Source organism: Pinus tabuliformis, chromosome 6, assembly GCF_031772625.1.
Source record: "Pinus tabuliformis cultivar Carrire ecotype Pingquan chromosome 6, CPIR1, whole genome shotgun sequence".
Classification (NCBI taxonomy): Eukaryota; Viridiplantae; Streptophyta; class Pinopsida; order Pinales; family Pinaceae; genus Pinus; species Pinus tabuliformis.
The window spans coordinates 1,082,790,090-1,082,811,085 of NC_142292.1; the positions used below are offsets into that span (position 1 = coordinate 1,082,790,090).

General features: G+C 38.0%; 2 pseudogenes; both read right to left on the minus strand.

Annotated features, from left to right (window-relative positions):
- Positions 1-7,794: 7,794 nt before the first annotated feature.
- LOC149262672 (class V chitinase CHIT5b-like) lies at positions 7,795-8,720 on the minus strand (annotated as a pseudogene).
- A 3,571-nt stretch (positions 8,721-12,291) lies between these two features.
- LOC149262673 (subtilisin-like protease SBT1.5 pseudogene) lies at positions 12,292-19,676 on the minus strand (annotated as a pseudogene).
- Positions 19,677-20,996: the final 1,320 nt, after the last annotated feature.

Consider the following 20,996-nt stretch of genomic DNA (forward strand, 5'->3'; position numbering starts at 1 on the left):
AAGAATTTAGAAAAAGAGCTTTAATTCTAAGAATTTCCCTAGACTCACTTGAAACTTTGTTGAAGTATATAGGTGGTCTGCATAGCTATTTGAGGCACACCATTCTCATGTTTAACCCTACTAGCATAGATGAGGTATCAGTTCATGCTACACATCTAGAGGGTAGAGACAAGAATGTGAACCCAGAGATTGGGGGATCATCAAAACCCACTACAAGAAAGAACAAGGAAAAGAGGAAGGCAAACACTGTATAGAAAGATGAGCCTTCATGCACTCACTTCAAGAAGGATGGACATGATGATGAACATTGCTGGTCTTTTCATCCGGAGCTGAAACCCAGGAAGTTCAGTGGTAAGAAGAAGAAGATTGTTGCTGTTATATAGAAAGATTTGGGGTCAAACTCTGGTGATGAAACAACAGTCACAACAACAGTTATAAAAGGTAAAAATTCTAAAGCATCTACTAGTAATTTTGCACAGTCTATTGATAATAAAGAAAATGAGAGGAAAAGACATGAGTTTTTTCATATTAGAGTTATTTCCAAGCATCAAAGATTGATACTTTATTTGATAGTGGATCACAAGTAAACTTGATTTCTGAAGCAATTGTAAAGAAGTTGGGACTACTAACCACACCTCACAAGAAGCCATATCCATTAGGTTGGGTATGTGATAAAGCAAAGCTACAAGTGACTATACAATGTAAACTTAGGTTTGCTTTTGGGTCAACTTTTGTAGATGAGGTTGAGTTAGATATAGTTCCCTTAGATATATGTAGTATTGTTTTAGGAAGTCCTTACTTGTATGATAGAAAATCCATTTTCCATATAACTGAAAATAAGTATCAAGTCACCAAAGATGGAATAGAATATACTGTAAGAGCTCATCAGCTCAAAAATAACTACACTCTCATAAACTCAGGGCAAATGAAAAGGATTGTAAATTAATGCAAGAAATTTTTACTAATGGTTGTAAAGGAAAAGTTGATAAAACCAATGTATTTGATTTAGAAAAAGTTGTTTCAGAATATGATATCCTATTTCAAGAACCTAACGGGCTGCCACCCAAAATGGAAATAGTACATGATATTCATTTGCAGCAAGATGCTCCATTGCCTAACATCAGAATGTACAGGTTATCCGCTTTAGAGAATGCAGAGATCAAGAAGCAGGTATAGGAGCTGCTCGACAAAGGGTTCACAAGACCAAGCACATCACCATGTGGATCTCCAATCGTGTTGGTGAGAAAGAAAGATGGTTCATGGAGGATGTGCATTGATTATAGAGCACTAAATAAAATAACGATCAATAATCATTATCCTCTTCCTCGCATAGATGATCTATTAGATTAGTTGAAAGAAGCTATTTAGTTTTCCAAGTTGGACTTGCGTAGTGGCTACCATCAGGTCAGAGTTACAAAATAAGATGCATGGAAGACTGTTTTCAAAACAAAGAAAGGGCTGTATGAATGGCTAGTTATGCCTTTTGGCTTAACTAATGCTCTTGTCACTTTCATGAGAGTTATGAATGATGTACTCAGACCTTTTATTGATGATTTTGTAATTGTATATTTAGATGACATTCTTGTTTTCAGTAAAACATGGGAAGAACACTTGAAGCATGTAAAGCAGACTCTAGATGTTTTGAAAAGAGAAAATCTCTATGTTAAATTGTCAAAATGTGAATTTGGCAAAACATCTTTGAATTATTTGGGTCATATTGTAGGGGGTGGTGAATTGAAGATAGATCCCTCTAAGGTTGAAGTCATTCTGAATTGGCCTAAACCCAAATCTGTTACAGAAGTGAGGAGCTTCCTAGGAGAAACACAAGATTGGAGAAAGTTTATTGCTAACTTTTCCTTGATTGTAGCTCCCTTACATTCTTTGACAAGATTGAACAAGGTGTTTCAGTGGGGAGGCAAACAGTAGAAAGCCTTCAACACCTTCAAAGAAAAAATTAGTACATCACCAGTACTAGCATTGCCAGATCTTCAAAGACCATTTGAGATTGAAACAGATGCCAGTGACTATGCCATGGGAGTAGTGTTGATGCAACATGGTAAACCCATATGTTATCATTCTCAGACTTTTAATTCTGCAGTAGTTAATTATCCCACATATGATAAAGAATTGTATGCATTAGTGCAGCACGTGAAAAAGTGGAAACATTACCTATTGGGCAAAGAAACAATTATACATACAGATTATCAACCACTTCAATATTTGCACTCACAAACTCAATTGTAGCAATGAAGACATTATAGGTGGATGGATTTTCTACAATAGTTTCATCTTGTCATCAGATATAAGAAGGGCATACACAATAAAGTTGCAGATATGCTATCAAGACCAATCATAAATGCATTTACTATACTTAAGCATAACTCAGTATTGCATGAAAGCTACATTGAACAATATGCTCAAGATATAGATTTTAAAGATGTATATGCAACTTTAAGTCATGGAAAACAAGTAGAAGAATTGGATTATCATGTTAAGGACCAACTCTTATATCATTTGGGAAAGTTATGCATTCCTCAAACTAAAAGAGTTAACATAATCCAATAATCACATACTTCTCTAATATCAAGTCATTTTGGTGTAAGTAAAATAGTTGCATAGCTGCAAAGGTTCTGCCATTGGCCAAGAATGCATGAAACAGTTTCTAGATATATTAAAGGGTGTATCATGTGTGATAAAAGCAAGCCCAGTAATAGAGAATTAGGCTTGTACACTCCACTTCCAGTTCCTTCTCATCCTTGCAAAAGTGTTTTCATGGACTTCGTTGGGGGATTGCCAAAATCTAGAAAAGGTCATGATTATTTATATGTTATTGTGGACAGGTTCAGAAAAATGTGTATTTTAATACCTTGTAACAAGCAGATTACAGTTGAACAAACAACAAAGTTGTTCTTTCATCATATATGGGTTCATTTTGGGTTACCCACTTCTATTGTCTCTGATCGAGATTCCCGATTTGTTGGGAAGTTTTGGTCAAGTCTATGGGAGTTAATGGACACCAGATTGAAGAAGAGCACAACATTTCATCCACAAATAGATGGCCAAACAGAGGTCATCAATAGGACAGTGATCCAATTGCTTAGAGGCTATTGTAGCAAGCATCCCAAGCTTTGGGGTGAACATTTTTGTTATGTGCAACATGCTTACAACCGTGCTAAACACTCTTCTACACAGAGTTCTCCTTTTGAGACTTGTTTTGGTTTTACACCAAGGTCTCCCTTGGATTTTTTCTTTAGTAAATACATAGCAGTTGATGGACACAATGCTGTGGACAAAGCAACCAAGTTCATTGAATAGATCCTAGAAATTCATCGGGTAGTGAAGGAATAGCTGGAACAGAGCCAGGCCAAGTACAAGGCAAGGCATGACAAACATCGAATTGAGCATAGCTTCCAAGTTGGTGATCAAGTCTGGTTGTACATAAGCAAAGATAGAATGCAAGGTGAAGGTAAGAAGCTGAAGCCAATAAGGTATGGGCCTTTCAAGATAATTGTGAAAATTGGTGAGAACGATTTTCACCTTGATTTGCCAGCTTACATACACATCTATTCAGTATTTAATGCAGAGAACTTCAGACTGTTTGAACCTTCATTAAATGAAGATCCTGAAGAGCAAAGTCAGTTGCCTTCTATTGATGATCTGTTGCCTGAAAATCTCAATGAATTGTAGGAAGATACAGTTCTGGACAGGAAGGTGAGAACTATGCGCAGAGGGGATGTTGAGTACCTTAAAATCAGACTCAAGGGTTCAAAACCAAGCAGTGCAAGATGGATAGAGATGGGACAAGTGAAGAAGCTGTATCCTCACTTCATTGATGCTTAGAAACCAACTTTTGGTGGTCCAAAATCTTTATCAGTGGGAAGGCGTGATCCAAATGGATCCTAGAAAACCCTCTAAGTCTTCTAAAGATCAAAACTATCACATGAGAAGAACTTTTCGAAAAGTCGGATAACACTATCGGGAGGCAAAAGCATAAAGAAAACAGTTAAATGAAACCTATTGGAGGTCAATGGAGCAATGCACAGGAGCCATTGGATCTGGCCGACCAATGATCCAGATCCGATCGACAAATCGCAATCAGCGGAGACCACATGGAATATGCGACAACGATCAGCGGGGTCAACGAGGACCGTCGATCAATCACGCAGATCAACGGCCCAAGTTGAATCGCAACATCGCATCGGCAAACCACAGAGGAGTGCTTACAAATGGCTCGAGGGTATGTGCAATATGTGATTGCGATTAGTCGCATCACAACATCGCAATGGAGCATTACAATGGAGCGAGGCCGATATAAACATAACTCGCAATATCCAAACTCGATGAAGATATAGGTGATATTTCATATATTTTGAGATCTAGAAAACAACATTTTCCTTTGTATTTGTGTTTTTCGTTAAATAGACGAAATACGAAGGAAATGTGCCGATGTGATGAAACCAGACCCGAAAGGGTTTATGAATGCAAGTATATAATATTTCAAGTCCATCTACAACCATTTTTCAGAGTTTTTCAATGTTTTCATGTATTTTCAAAATACAAAGGGAAATCATGAAACAAGCGAGATTTCAGGTTGGTTGTAGATGGTAAGTGGTTTTGGTCGGGGCTCCGCCTGAGCCCATACACTAGCTGCCATGTGTCCAAGCGCCGAAGAGAGAAAACCGACCTTTTAAGACAGTTAACCCCTGTATGCATGGGTCGCCAGAAATGAACCTTAGCCGTTAGATCCATATCTGTCAAATCAACGGTGGAGATGTGATAAGAAATTAAAAGGTGGACCCGATAGAAGTATTTGACAAATTTATGGATATTTGAAGTCTGATGAACAGTGTTTTGGCAGACTTTTCCCATGTTTGAATGTATTTCTCTGTGTAAACAAAGAACGTCTATTTCAGGAATTCCAAAACCCTGATGGTCCATTCTGTTACAGAACAGGTGGCCACCATCCCTGAAGGCGTTTAACAATGATTGCTAACGCTCAGAGGGAGGTCTGAGTGGACAAAGGCTGGGAAGCTAGAGAGCCCGAGAAGGAGAAACAAATAGACAATGTTGATTGGCTTTAAAGCCACAGACTGACAGAAACAGAGACAAGCGGTGCCGAGTTAGAGAGAAAACAGAGACAGAGAGTCAGTGAGGAGAGTCTTTGTACTCAGAAAGACTTGGGGGGTCCAAGTAAAGCCTTGTTGTTTTGTATCTATTGTGTGAGACTCAAATTGAGCTCACTTTTGTAAAAACTCTGCTTCTGAAGACATAATAGAGAGGTCACCACTGAAGGCTGGACCAGGAGACGTAGCCCAAGAGTGTTGGGTGAACTCCTTATTAAACTTGTTGTATTTATGTGTGTTTGTCTATTATGTTATTTAAATGCTTCATTCTCTATGTATTTCACAATATTATCGATCCATTGCACAAAGTAACATAGGCTAATCCATGCACATGAGTCTGTAATACCTTAATAGTTGTCTAAGATCTCATTATCAGATCACTTTGACTTTCTTGTTATTGCAATCCTTGAAAAAATGATCTCATGCATTGCTTGAAATATGTAGAAAAGGGATTAGGAGTCCTTCCTATCATCTCTCAACAAATATCTCTCTACTTGTGGCAATGCATTGTATGTTGTTGCATCAGCTAGTTCTTGTAACACATTCTCTACTAAATCCCATATATTTGGAGAAAATAACAATGTATTTATTGTGATTGCCCAATAATCATAATTACTTCCATTAAAGTAAGGAATCTATGGATTTTTCAAGCTTTTGCTTAAAGCTAACATTTCTCACTCATGTAAACTTTCTCCTTATCTGATTGTAATAACTTGGTTGCTTGGCTTTGATACACTCATTTTGATACACCTTACTTGATAAACCTTGTGCCATTAAACCTGCTCTAATACCTAGTGAAGAAAAGGAAAAGGATACAAAACATGGTAAAACGGTTTGACATGATTGAAATAAATCTCACCATAGAACAAAAATAGAGGAATAGGTAGATCCAACCTTAAATAAAATTACTAAAACTCAACGTGCAACCAAGTATATTTTGACTATAATTTCGTGAAAGAAAAATACATTCACAAGAGACAAAGGTTGTAGCTCTTATTACCCACTCTAAAGAAAGATTTACAGAGTTCTTTCACGGCTCTTTTATACTCATAGTAAACTTTTATTTTTATGTGCACAATGACTTCTCCACATGTGAACAACAAAAACATAAATTATGACATCTATTAAAACATACACTGAATTTTACATATCACTCATAGATAACACATTAAAATATTTATTAAATAGTTGCACAGTTTAGATATTTACTGCACAGTGCCCTCCCTACAATGCACAATTCAATCATGCATTAATAAATATACCTAACTACTCACATATATTTTCACAGTTTCCTATCATGAATTTCTTGCAGAGATGAAAGACTAGTGTGTTGGCCCAAAACTTTAATTACTTCCATGCTACTTCATTATTTAATTGGGTAATTGGGATTATTTCCAACATTAGACAATGCCTATATTCCCCTAGTAGGTGACGTGCTAGGTGCTGTAATGATGACCTTTTTACTGCTAGCTCCAAGGCGCTTCTCAACTTGGGAGTTGTCTATAAACCTTCCAGTTGCTTGCATGATTGAATTGCATTTTAGGCTCTTGTAATTCACTGACCATATCTACAACTATATTTACTACGTCTTCAATGTATATGTATATAAAATGTTCGATAGCTCCCCCCTCGATGACAATGTTGACACCCCAGTTCGCCCTTCGAAAATGGGAGGGGTTTTTATCAGAAAGAACAATGATTTCTTTCCCAGCAACGCTCATACTTATGTGACCATTCACATCAAATTTAAATACACCCTAGAGATTAGATTCAAAGTTACCCAGAATTGAGTCATACTTCAAAAGATGACCAGCCTACACTCACAATACAAAACAAGTGTTGCATGTAGCCGGTAGTCCCTGCATTAAGGGAATGCCCTCCTCCCCCAACTGTTACATGCTTTTATAGTCCGTGCAGCCGGTAGTCTCTGCATTAAGGGAATGCCCTCCTCCCCCAACTGTTACATGCTTTTATAGTCCCTATAGTAAGCGTATGCCCTCCCACCACTACTACATGCTCGGACGAAGATATATCTCTTATTCAATGATTAGAGAAGGTGCTTCTTAAATCTTCTAGTCGACTAAATAAAAAGTAGAGTGATAGAAATCTAATTGTCTTATTGAAAATGTTTCTTTTTAAAAATAAGTTTAAAAATGTTTGCTTACAGTGCATTTGAATAGTTTGAAAATTCGGAGCAGTATAGTTCGGAGGTAGATCACATGCACAATAATGACAAAGAAAGAAATGACCATGAATGAGTTAATTTAAAACCAATGCAACTGGGCCATTAGTTTCTCAACAGTGAAATTTGTCCCTTCTAAGAGCATCCTTCCTAAAATTTGCCAAAATCATCACTGTAGCATCAATATATTTATTAGAAATTCCAACTACGAATTTAATAAACTAAATTGCCATAAACAAATGCCTACTTCGTAAGAATGACAGGTGGTGGAAAATAGTTTTAATTACAATTTATAATTTATTAAATCAAAGTTAAACAATGTTATTATTACTTTTTTAATTCTAATGACTTTTTTAATTCTAATTGAAGGTGATACACGTACTCCACATGCATCCTTGTGAGTGTCGCTTGTTTCAAATTTTCCGAAAAGTTGTCACTTTGTTTGTTCAGTTTCGTTGCTTTGTTCAACATGCTATCCATGGTGATCAGTCAGAACTTTATTGCCAAAAATTGTTCAACACATTTTGCTGCTGAGGGTTTGGGACAAACAGCTATGGCGGGGGCTCCAATCCCTGTCTTGTCTAGGCTTTTGAGTATCTAGGAATGCCCATAGAGCAGCATTCCTAGGATTGTTGGGGGAATCCCATAGTGGAGCCACAATCTAATTTCAAAGTTGGTGCTGATGTTAGAGGATGGGTCATATAGTGTCGCATGGGCTCTGGTGGCAAAAGTGTCCCACGATTCATGATACTCGAAGCATATGACGTTCACCCAGTCCAAATTTTGGGTAATGGAGTTCACAGGGTACGACCTCTTCTTGGCAACTAGGAGGAAATACTACGCAAAATAGATAGTTGCGGTGAGGAGGAGCCGAGGGTGACGCAATTCCCTGGATTCCAGTTTAATGGCATGCCTCCATTCACTGAAGGGGTTTCCCAAGTTCTGCATCTCCGTCGTGTCTTTGGGAATCTTCGAGTCGAGGTCGAGGACGTGAAAACTATATTCCTTATCCTGTCTATTACGATAGCTGAATTTAGGAACACCTTGCATCGGAAGGAATTGTTGGCCATTAAAGCAAAGGTGGTAGCATTTGATCCCTCGTCACCGATAGAAATAAGTGTCTTGAGAAAGGGGTTTTTCTTACGCAGAGTTAGGGTGAATTCTATAGGTTCAGCAGTGGCAGGAAATTCCACCTGAAATGTCTAGTTGTTTAAGTTTATTGTTGGAAATTTCCAGTGTGGAATGGGGCTAGATAACTACACAAACATTTCTAGATGGTACTCGTAGATCGCAAGAAAATTTGGTGATGGCAATAATCACAGAAATTTTGTTGTTGAACAGTCGCTGACTGATTGCTTGCAGAGGGTAAAGAAGGAGCAGAAGAAGAAGAATGCTAGCCATGGCGAGAATACCATCGTGCTTCCTTCTGTTGGTCATGGGTTTTGCTTTGTTGTATTTTCAAGGATTTCATAAAATCAAAGATCAGTGGTTGTCAAATGACATAATTAGTGAGAAAAAAGTAGAAATTGAGAGACTACAGGAACAATTATAGGTGCTGAAATCCTTTCATTTTTTTCTTCTTCTGAGTCTACTGTGGTATTGTCCTCAGTAATACAATCATTCATAATATTGCAAACACCATTAAGTATTTGGAAATTTAGTTTAATCATACCTTAGAAATTTCATCTTTTGTCTTGCGCGCATTTTAAATATGAAATATTTCCACAAATATAATGTGTTTAATTTTCTTGGGGTGTGTATACACAAGAAGGCATTATTATGATTAAGATTTCGGGATTAATTAAAAAAGGTGGAAGCCAGAGTTGAAATTCCATCTGAATACCCCTACAGGCCATGAGAGATCTGGCTCACTTGCACCATAAAGGTCCTCGGGGGCAAACCATTGACTTAAGCAGTTTAGCTCAGCTACGCTGTCATGATAGAGTATTTCCAAGGTATCCTCTTTGTCTATGATTAGTAATCTGTAGTGCTCAATGATTTCTCAGTGATTTTTCAAATGGAGTAATATACATATTATAGAACTTGTATACCAGAATGTAAGAAGAAACCTCAATAAAGCATGAATATTTGAATAGTTTACATGCCCGATTAAATTTGTCCTCTAAACAACCAGGTAGTTATAAGTAAGGTGTTTTACAACATCAAAGCAAGTCCAATTTGCTAGCATAGAAGCTAGACGCGAGTAGATATAAATATGAGCCGTGCAACTCTCTGCATATAACTAAAAAATAATTGCATCATAAATTCAGCACAAAACCAACAACTATATGCTACCAAAATATTTCAAGGATGATGAGTCTCTGTAATGATTTTTATGGTTATCAAATTGAAAATTGTAATTGGAAAAATGTACTTTTTGTTTTGAAATATGAATAGATAATGTAAGGATTGATAATTAATATTTACCTTTGGAATCTGAATAGAAAATATAAGGATTGTTTAATGATATTTACCTGCGATGTGATGCAAGTTAAGAATCACGAGATCTTCAAAAGTCATGACAATTTTCAAATATTCATTTGTAGAACCGTTGTTGGTTTCTTCATTTAAAAAATCACTCTACAAGTGCCTAAAGGGCATGGCTGTCAAAATCACTCCACAAGTTTCTGGAGGGCATGCCAATTCTCTGTGCTATGGAGCTGCAAGTTTAGATAAGAATAGTACTAAATGTAAGCTCAACTATTATAGAGAACACTGGTTAACATGAGCATGCTACGATATTTTCTTAGATCTGGTTGAAGAACCAACACACTGGAGAACACTGGGCTAACATGAGCATGCTACGATAATTGCTTAGATTTGGTTGAAGAACCAACACCAGCAGACGAACAATCTAAATAACAGGGGCGAGAGGAATTAAGAGGAGGTGGGAGGATATTGTGTGGAACAAAGAGAGGACAGGAGATAGAAAAGGTGACAAGTGGCAAGAAGAAGCTGCAGGTGGCCTGTTGCTGGAAGTGGTGGCTTTGGATATTGGACAATGCTTTTTTAGTTTTAAAAACTTTGCATAAAATAGTTTACTTTCCCAAACCTTCCTAGTTTGCATAAAATAACTTTCTCGCTCACACATTTGTTTTGAAAAACTTATGATAAAATAAAATAACTTGCCCTCAGTGAAATAACATTGGGGCACATAAGGCTTGCAATAAGAGGGTGAATTCACAAGTTTGGTTAAAAGTTTCTTACACCAAAATTTCCAACAATAAACTTTGGTTAAGGCGTAAAAGCTTACAGTCAACAGATGATTTAATAGCTAGTCGACACTGGAGCGAATGCTATAGTCCCTGCACTGCCGGAGGCAGGGACTAATAAGACCAAACACTCATTAACTTATATAGAGTCTAAACATGGAGAAAATATATACATATATACATGCAATGATATGAAGAACCTCCCCCCACTGTTATAATCATACATTTTCGATGCTAGTAACGTCATTGATCCCAATGACTTCAAGAGGTGAGCGCTTCTAGCGATGCCAGCAATGCACAAAATTGTGACCAATGCATCCGAGTCCATTTATAGCCACTTTCATCTTTCCCATGGTCCCCCATTCCAGGGTGATTGATTTTTCAACCTCATTTCAGTTATCAAATAAAACTAATTAGCAAATATTAGTTATTATATGAATGTAATGTGGGCTACATTTGGATGCAGCTAAGGGGAGAAGTTAGACCAATTAGATATATGTCAGCCATGTGATGAAAGATTGGAAAGGTGGTGACCATTCAAATTTTTATATTCAAAATTTTGAAATAGTTTTAAAAAAAGCTACAATTAATTCCCAAATCAATTTGAGTCATTGATTTGTACATACCATTATTATCATGAATATTTTCTAAATACTTTATAAAAATTAAATTTTTATCATCCATTACATAAATAAATTAAAATTATTAAAACGAATTCCAAAATAACTTATTCATATAATTAAATAAATATCATACATAGTAGAATGCTATATAAAAAGATATTAAATTAAAATTATTAAAACGATTTCCAAAATAATTGATTCATATAATTAAATAAATATCATACATATCTGGTGCATTTCAAATATAAATACAATAATCAATACAAAGAAATGTAAATAAAAACATTAAATATATTATTTTTTCAATATAAAAATAATATTAAAATGATAAAACATTTTCAAAGAAAGGTAAATAAAAACATTAAATATATTATTTTTTCAATATAAAAATAATATTAAGATGATAAAACATTTTCAAAGAAATGTAAATAAAAACATTAAATATATTATTTTTTTAATATAAAAATAATATTAAAATGGTAAAACATTTTCAATTATAACTATCTTTTAATTTGATTATATATTTTATTTATTAAAAAAATATTTTCAAATTTTCAAATTTATTTTAAATAGATTTTGAGATATTTTGGATTTAAATATATATATTTTTTTCTAATCTATGGATAAAATTATTAGAAAATATTTAATTATGAAATATTAATATTAGTATTTTTTTTCAAATTTTAATAGCAAATATAAATAAAGTAATATTTTTAAGAGATTATTTCTAAGTTTTTTAAGTTAAAAAAGTTTTAATAAAAAATATTTAATGCTCCTTTCATATATATATAGATAGTAAAAAGGATAGGAACTCGTTTGTCAGGTATGTAGCGACATTGGCACCTATATTAGTCGAAATGTGGATGCATTGATCAAAATAAAAGACACTACCACTTACAAAAGCAAGGATATATGAAAAGGTAGCCGTTTATTGAATCGGAATAGTTTCATGCATACACTATATAGAATAAACCCAAGGCTGGGGCAATGAAACACCCTTACTGTGAGCTTGAACCCCGTCGCAATATAATAAGACTGAACGACACAGCACTCCTACATGAAAGGATATAGAGCTAAAACCATGAAGCTTCACCCATACAAATTGGCTGCAATGATTTACTGTACACGGGAGGGGATAGTAATATTGTCCATTAACAGAATAGAGCCACAAGCGGACTTGTCACCACATGGCCTCTTCCATCAACCCAACTCAAGTAGCTGTACACACATTCTCCACCCACCGGATCATCGTCACTCTGCCCCGTTCCATCCACTACTTCCACGCTGAGAGAGAATTCCAACTTTTCATTCCTCTCTTTGAATAGCATGTTAGTTTGACAGCGAATTAGTAACTTTAGGTAAAATGTAACTAGACAGTTTTATACCGAATAATTAGTTATGTAACGACAGTTGATGATATAAAAACTATCAAATGCTCATGAAATGTAATGCGGAGAATCATTGTTGAATAACAAATTCAGTTTCTAATTTAGTTTCTTATCTTGGTTATTCTGTTGGGTTTCTTTGTTTTCTTTCATTATTTTAATTATTGTTTCAACAAGTGGTATCAGATCGTGAGCGTGAATCTGCTTGAGGGAAAAAAATAATTTCAGCGATCAATTCTGGCTGAGTGTGTAGCTGAGCGTGGCTGAATGTGTGGCTGAGCGAGCAACCTGCCCTGCGTAAGAAAAAAACAGACCTGATAATTTCAGCGATCAATGCTGGCTGAGTGTGTAGCTGAGCGTGGCTGAATGTGTGGCTGAGCGAGCAACCTGCCCTGCGTAAGAAAAAAACAGACCTGATAATTTCAGTGATCAATGCTGGCTGAGTGTGTAGCTGAGCGTGGCTGAATGTGTGGCTGAGCGAGCAACTTGCCCTGCGTAAGAAAAAGACAGACCTGCTGTTAAGCCTCTGCGTAAGAGGGAAAGGCATGAAGTTGTTGGGTGTCTTCTGCGTGTGAGTGCGGCTGCGTGATAAAGACAGAAGTGTGAAGCTGTTCTCTGCGATATTCTTTGAGAAGGACTGCGCGTAAGAGACAAAGGAAGGCTGTGACCCAGAGCACGTTGGCGTGTAGTCTCTGCGTGTGTTCTCTGAGGGAAACCGGATTGTCTCTACGTGAAGGTGTTGGCTGTCTCAGCCGCCAAACCCTCTGCAAACGCTGTCAGAGCTGCGTGGAGAGCAGAAGCTCTGCGTGTGGATTTTTCTGTGTGAAGTGCTGCCTTTTTTGATCCAGAACCTGATGAGAAGAGAGGCCGCTGCTCTGTCCAGCGTGCTGCAAATATTGCCCATCTGAGCAGAGCATGAAGATGAAGTCTGTGTGGCTGAAGAATCTGCTATCAAATTTGCGCAAAGTTGTTGCCAAATCTGCGCGTGCAGGATTGATCTGCCTGCGAGAGCCGCGTGAAGATTAAGCTGCTGCACTTGCCTGTTGAATTCGGGTTTTTTTTTTTTGAAATAAATTTTGTCTCAGAAATTTTTTTCAGAAAGCTGTGACAATATAGTTTTTTAGATTCTAAACATAAAGGGTGAATTGAAGAAAAACAAAGCGTGAAAGGAAACAAAGGATTTGAAATTAAAAATCTGTTGAATTGGGAAATTATTCATTTTTTAAAAAGTTTTCTTTGAGAAAGACAAACAAAATTATATATATAACTCCTAGAAAGACTAAAACCCTAGGAAGGAGGAAAAATGGTCAAGACGTCGAATGCTAAATTCGAGGTGGAGAAATTCACCAGAAAGAGCAATTTTGCTCTTTGGAAACTAAAGGTTAGGGATTTTCTTGTGCAACAAGGGTTGCACAAGGCATTGGATGGGGCAACTAAGAAACCTGCAACCATGACTACTTCAGACTGGGAGGACTTGGATGCCCGAGCTCTCAGTACCATCTGGTTATGCCTAGCGGATGAAGTTCTCTTCAACATTGTTGAAGAGATTACGGCGTCAGGATTGTGGGAAAACTTGAAAATCTCTATATGACAAAGTCATTAACCAACAGAATTTATCTGAAAAGAAAGTTATACAGTCTTCAAATGAAATAAGGTTCAAATGTTGCAGAACATTTGAATGTTTTTAATACACTAATATGTCAATTAACAGATATGGAAGTCAAAATACAGGAAGAAGATAAAGCCATAACCTTGCTGTGTTCTCTGCCTGAATCATGGGATTACTTCGTAACTTCAATCAGCTTTAGCTCTGCTGATTCTTTGAAGTTTGAATCAATCGTGGGAGCTCTCATGTCTGAAGAAGTACGAAGGAAATCCAGCACTGAAACAGCTGCATCAGAAGCCATGGTCGCTAGAGGACGCTCAAAGGAAAGAGGAGAAAAACCAAGGGGGGTCTTCCAGATCGAAATCGAAGGGAAAGAAGTGTAAGGCAAAATGTTGGAACTGCGGAAAAGTTGGACACTTGAAGAAGGACTGTTGGAAACGAAAGGAATCTGAAAACCTGAAGAACGAAGTGAATCAAGTCGATTCAGGTATGATAGACAAAGTTTTATCTGCTAAAGAATTATGTATGATAGATGAAACTTCACCTGAATGTAATGTCTCTCAGAGTTTTGATAGCTGGCTGTTAGACTCTGGTGCTTCGCATCACATGTGCCCACATAGAAATTGGTTTAATTCATATAAAAATGTAAACAGTAGTTCTGTGTTTATGGGTAACAATGTGTCATGTCAGACTGTTGGGATGGGAGATATCAGGATTAAGATGTATGATAACACAGTTAGGATATTAACTAGTTTTAGACATGTACCTGACTTGAAGAAAAATTTAATCTCTTTGGGAGTGTTGGATTCAGATGGTTATAAGTTTACAGGTCAGGATGGCGTCTTGAAAGTCTTTAAAGGAGCCCTTAGTGGTTATGAAGGCAGAAAAGGTCAGAAATCTTTACAGGTTAAAAGGAAGTACTCTGGTCAGTGAAGCAGCGGTTGCGTCAGAAAAGGAAGAAGCAGGTACTCGTCTGTGGCATCAACGATTGGGTCATATGAGCGAGAAAGGTCTTCATATACTGATGAAACGTAAATCTCTTCCCGGTCTGAAATCCTTGAATTTAGATTTCTGTAAACATTGTGTGTATGGAAAACAGTGTAAACAGAGATTTAAAGTTGGAAATCATAATAGTAAAGATGTTTTAGACTACATTCATTCTGATCTATGGGGGCCTTCCCCTGTTGTGTCATATGGAGGTGCATTGTATTTTTTAACGTTGATTGATGATTACTCTCGTAAAGTTTGGGTCTATATGCTAAAAAGGAAAGCTGATGTATTAAATGTCTTTAAACAATTTAAAGTAATGGTAGAGAAAAGAACAGGGAAATCTATTAAATGTCTAGGAAATCTATTAAATGTCTAAGAACTAACAATGGTGGTGAGTTCACTTCTGTTGAATTTGAACAATACTGTAAGGATGAGGGCATTGTGAGACACAAAACTACTGTTTATACTCCTCAGCAAAATGGTGTTGCTGAGCGTATGAATCAGACTCTTATGGAAAGAGTCAGAAGCATGATCAACAATGTTAACTTGCAAAAGGAGTTGTGGGCAGAAGCAGTATCTACTGCTTGTTATTTAGTTAACAGGTCACCTTCAGTAGCAATTGATTGTAAAATTCCTGAAGAAGTTTGGACAGGTCAGTCTTGTGACTATTCACATTTGAGGATATTTGGCTGTGATGCTTATTCTCTTATTCCGAAAAATCAGCGTTCAAAAGTAGATCCAAAGTCGAAATGTTATGTCTTTGTTGGGTATGACTATGCAGTGAAAGGATATAGGTTGTGGGATCCTACATTGCAGAAGATAGTCATTAGTAGAGATGTAACATTTGATGAATCCTCTTTGTTAAAATCAAATGTTGAAATAATTGAACAGGAATAGGTATCGCCGAGTCAACGAGTTCAGTTCGAGGCTAGACCTTTCGATGACAGTCGAAAGGAAGGAGAGACTTTTGGAGAAAAAGGTGTTGAAGACACAAAGGAAGCCGTTGAAGCTTATGAACCAGTGCAAGTTTCTGAACCAGTTCAGCAACCAATCGCTCTGAGAAGGTCTACAAGGGAAAGGAAAACTCCCAAAAGGTATGAAGATTCTGCTTCATCTTTTGCTTTGATTACTGAAGATTGGGAACCTTCTTGTTATTAGGAAGCAGTAGATGATACAGATAGTGAGAAATGGAAAATGGCTATGGAAGAAGAAATGGACTCCTTAGCCAAGAACAATACCTGGGATCTTGTAGAGCCTCCTGAAGGGAGAAGTGTTGTTGGATGTAAATGGGTATTCAAGCTGAAACAGAAAGTTGATGGTAGTATTGAAAGGTATAAGGCGCGACTGGTAGCAAAAGGGTATTCTCAGGTAGAAGGTATATACTTTCATGAGATTTTTTCTCCAGTTGTAAAACTTGTTTCTATACATACTGTGTTGGCACTAACTGCGTTGCTTAATCTTGAGTTAGAATAGTTAGATGTTAAAACAGCTTTTCTACATGGTGATTTGAACGAAGAGATATATATGGACCAACCAGAAGGTTTTGTACGAGGTCGTAGCAGAAGATTAGTTTGCAAGCTTAGGAAATCATTGTATGGTCTAAGGCAGTCTCCTAGACAATGGTACAAGAAGTTTGATTCCTTCATGGTGAGCCAGAACTTTATAAGAAGTGAGTATGATCATTGTGTGTACTTCAAAAGTTTCAATGGCATATTCATTATCTTAGCTTTGTATGTTGACGATATGCTTATTGCAAGCAAAAGCATGGAAGAGATCAACAGGTTAAAGGCTCAACTCTCTAGGACGTTTGATATGAAGGATCTTGGAGCAGCAAAACATATCTTGGGCATGGAGATACATAGAGACAGGAAAAATGGTAAGCTTTGGTTGTCACAGCAGAAGTATGTGGAGAAGGTACTTGAAAAGTTCTCTATGAATAATGTGAAACCTGTTAATGTTCCTTTAGCTTCCCATTTTAAGCTTTCTTCGGTTTTGAGTCCTAGAGCTAATGAAGAAAAGCAGTATATGTCTCATGTACCATATGCAAATGCTGTAGGCAACTTAATGTATGCGATGGTATCTACAAAACCTGACATTTCACATGCAGTTGGAGTTGTCAGCAGGTTCATGGCAAATCTAGGTAAAGAACATTGGCAAGCAGTGAAATGGGTGCTTCGATATCTAAGAGGCACAAGTGGCCATTGCATCGTCTTTAATGGTAGTGAAGGATCACTTTGCGGATATGTAGATGCTGACTATGCAGGTGATTTGGACAAAAGAAGATCTACTACAGGTTATGTCTTTACTCTTGTAGGTGGAGCAATTAGTTGGATGTCAAAGCTTCAAGAAACAGTTGCGTTGTCCACTACCAAAGCTGAATATATAGCTGCTTCAGATGCCAGTAAAGAAGCAATCTGGTTAAAGGGTCTGATCGATGAGATTGGAAGGACACAAGAGAAAGTGAATTTCTTTGTGACAGTCAAAGCGCTATTCACTTGGCTACAAATCCTACTTATCACAGTAGAACCAAGCACATTGATGTAAGGTATCATTTTCTGAGACATGTGATCGATGGCGGAAAAGTAGCTCTTCAAAAGGTCCATACACGAGAGAATTGTGCAGACATGTTCACAAAGCCAGTTACAATAGAGAAGCTGCGGTGATGTTTAGCTTCTCTTGGCTTGCAGAAAAGATGATGAATGGGCATGGGCAAGAAATTAAGAAAATTGTTGTCAAGGTGGAGTTTGTTAGTTTGACAACGAATTAGTAACTTTAGGTAAAATGTAACTAGACAGTTTTATACCGAATAATTAGTTATGTAACGACAGTTGATGATATAAAAACTATCAAATGCTCATGAAATGTAATGCAGAGAATCATTGTTGAATAACAAATTCAGTTTCTAATTCAGTTTCTTATCTTGGTTATTCTGTTGGGTTTCTTTGTTTTCTTTCATTATTTTAATTATTGTTTCAACATAGCAGAGAGTCAGGTTGCACCTGCACTGAGACTCCTCGAGGAGCCTTCACTACTGCCCTATACAGATATGGTATGGTATTGTCATCAGCGACGTTGCTTAGAATTCTCTTAAATGTCTCCACCTTCACTGCTGATGATGTGAAATTTGAAAGGAATGATGGATAGTTGAGATCGCCAACAGCGGCATGGCCGCTGCACGAGTATTCCCTCCTCGTTACCATCCTCATTTCCTTCTTCGTATAATTGAGAGCGCAAAGGTAATCCATATAGTCATTCACGTCGGAGTCATAGACGAGCCCAGGATCTGCTGCTTTATTGGGATTCACAATGCCGGCGCCGAAATCCAGGGGAGTCGCTAGGACGGAAGGAGGGTAGAGTTGATTTGTTATAACGTGACCGGTGTTGTCGTGTGTGTCGGCCGTCGTTATGAGAGCAGATTTGATAGCGGCGGGGCTCCAGTCCGGGTGGACGGCTTTCACCAGAGCCGCAACGCCTGCTGCATGAGGAGCGGCCATAGACGTCCCAGAGGCGAGGGCATAGTCGGTCTCCAATGGAATCGATCCCACGTACGAAGCAGCAACATTAGGCACCCAGGCGGCAAGTATGTCCACGCCGGGTGCAATCACGTCGGGTTTCAAGATACCAGGAGTCAGACTATTTGGCCCTCTCGACGACGTATACGCAACCGCTGGTGCAGGCTTGGATCCCAGCTGAGTTATCACGAACTTTATGTCAGCTGTGGCGTTTGATGCATCAGTACTCATAACATAATCTGCTATTAGGCGTGCTTGCTCTATAGTCACCGTCACCGCAGGCATCCAATACAGTTCAGGGTATAGCGTGTCATAGCCGATGACTATCACAGCAGCAGCTCCGGTTCTGTTTGCTTCCAAGAGCGACATGTAGGAATCCGTGTAATTGTTCATGCAGAACAAGATTTTCCCGGCAACCTTTTCGGGATCTAAGGAATTGAGTGCACATGTTCGAGAGCTGTCATTTCCATAGATGATCGGAATGCCTGAAATCATTCTTCTTTCGGCGAAAAGAGAAGCTCCCTGGATAATTTGTCCGTTCCCCAGCTTAACTTTGGCGACAAAAGCCCTGTCAATAGTGCTGGATCCCACTGTAAGAATCCACGGCGCGCCGTTCTGTACAGTATAGTTATGCGGCCCGGTGTTGTGCGCTGAACAGGAGAAAAACACGCCTTTTTCTGCCGCTGCAAAGCCTCCTATAGCCATCACGTTTTTGTAGAAATCCGGAGCGTCCAAAGTCATGGACAGAGACAAGATGTCGACTCCATCGGATATGGCGCTCTCTATCGCGGCCAAAGCGTCTGCGTCAATGACTTCACCGTCCCAACTAACCTTATACATGGCCACGCGAGCCCGCGGTGGGTGTCGTGGCCGTCAGAGTCTCGGGCTGAATCGTAATTCACAGCAGTATTGAGAGAACCGTGTTGCGCCAGGAATGCTTTTTTAAAATAACGAGCTCCTATCAGTTTTCTGTTGCAAATGGAAGAGTGAAAGGCAGCGCCCGACTGGCATTGGCCTTTCTACTTGGCAAGGATGTCACTCATTCCATTATCTTTGAAGCTTTCACTCTCTGGCCAGATGCCTGTCTCCAGAATTCCGATTATAACATCCGACCTGTTGCCCAATTCTGCTAGGGGCCATATGCAGGATTTTCTTTTGAGCCCTAGAAATTTGATTGAATGGGTGGTATCCAACTTACCCCTGCTGTATGGATGACTTGCAATGTACCCTGGCATTGTTTGCAGTGCATCCACTTCCGACGGCTTCAGCTTAGCACTAAAGCCATGCATTACTTTGTTGGAAACATACAATAACGCTCCTTCCATATGTCTTCCATTTATGATAGAGGAGACTATAGACTGATACCATTGCTCGTGGGAGGAAAACGCAGTGGGCATTTCAGATTTATCCATGTGAATTATGTAAATCATCCCATCGTCCTTTGCTATTGCTACTGCGGACACCGCTGGTATGAAACATAGCATCAACTTTACGTGTACTGTCTTCCTCATCAGCAACCAGAGAAATAATTGGTACTTCTTGAATCTGCTGCCTGTTGAAATAATAATTTCCTACTGCCCGCATTAACTTCAGCAAAACCACCAGTAATTTTATCGCACCACTTTTCGCACAAAGAGGTTTTTGTCAGAAGGCCTCCGACACAATCAGCTCCAGCCACGCGTCCTGTGTACGAACCAAATACTGCCCATCTCCCGGACACTAAACTTCGATTGGTTTGTGTGAGTTAGGTGTGTGAAATGCATTCGATCAAGTCAACGGACATGGATCTTCATCAATCTGCCAGAACGTTATTTTTACTTTTACCGCCGGCTTTTATTAAATGCATTTATTGAAGTGTCATAGTTTTAGGTGGAGACTTTAAATTTTTCATATAGCATGTATTAACACATAAAATCGTATGCAATATAGTTTTGTTGTATGTGTTGATTTTGTTAGTTGTTGCACACGGGAGGAGAAGAACTGGGGTTCGCCGCAGCGAATAGAAAACCAAGGAAGAAGAGGGCTCGCTGAAGCAGACAGGAAAACCAATGCACAGCAGTGCAGAACCAGAGCAGGGTTGCAAAATCAGAGTGAGGATTAATTTTCAAATGAAGACATTTTGAAATACTCAGCAGCGTGAGAATTTTTTTTTGTAATGGTTTGTGTGCTGGAGATTTTATGAAATTTTTGAGTATTACAACAGCATATGAAAAAAATGTTTTTACAGCAGTAAATCAATGTAAGAATTTTTATTCTACAGCAGTAAATGTAAAAGCCCTTTTTACAGCAGTAAAATGTGAATGAAGATTTTTGGTGAATCCCTCTGAGAGAGAGGAAGAAAGTTGTATCACTCAGTTTATAAA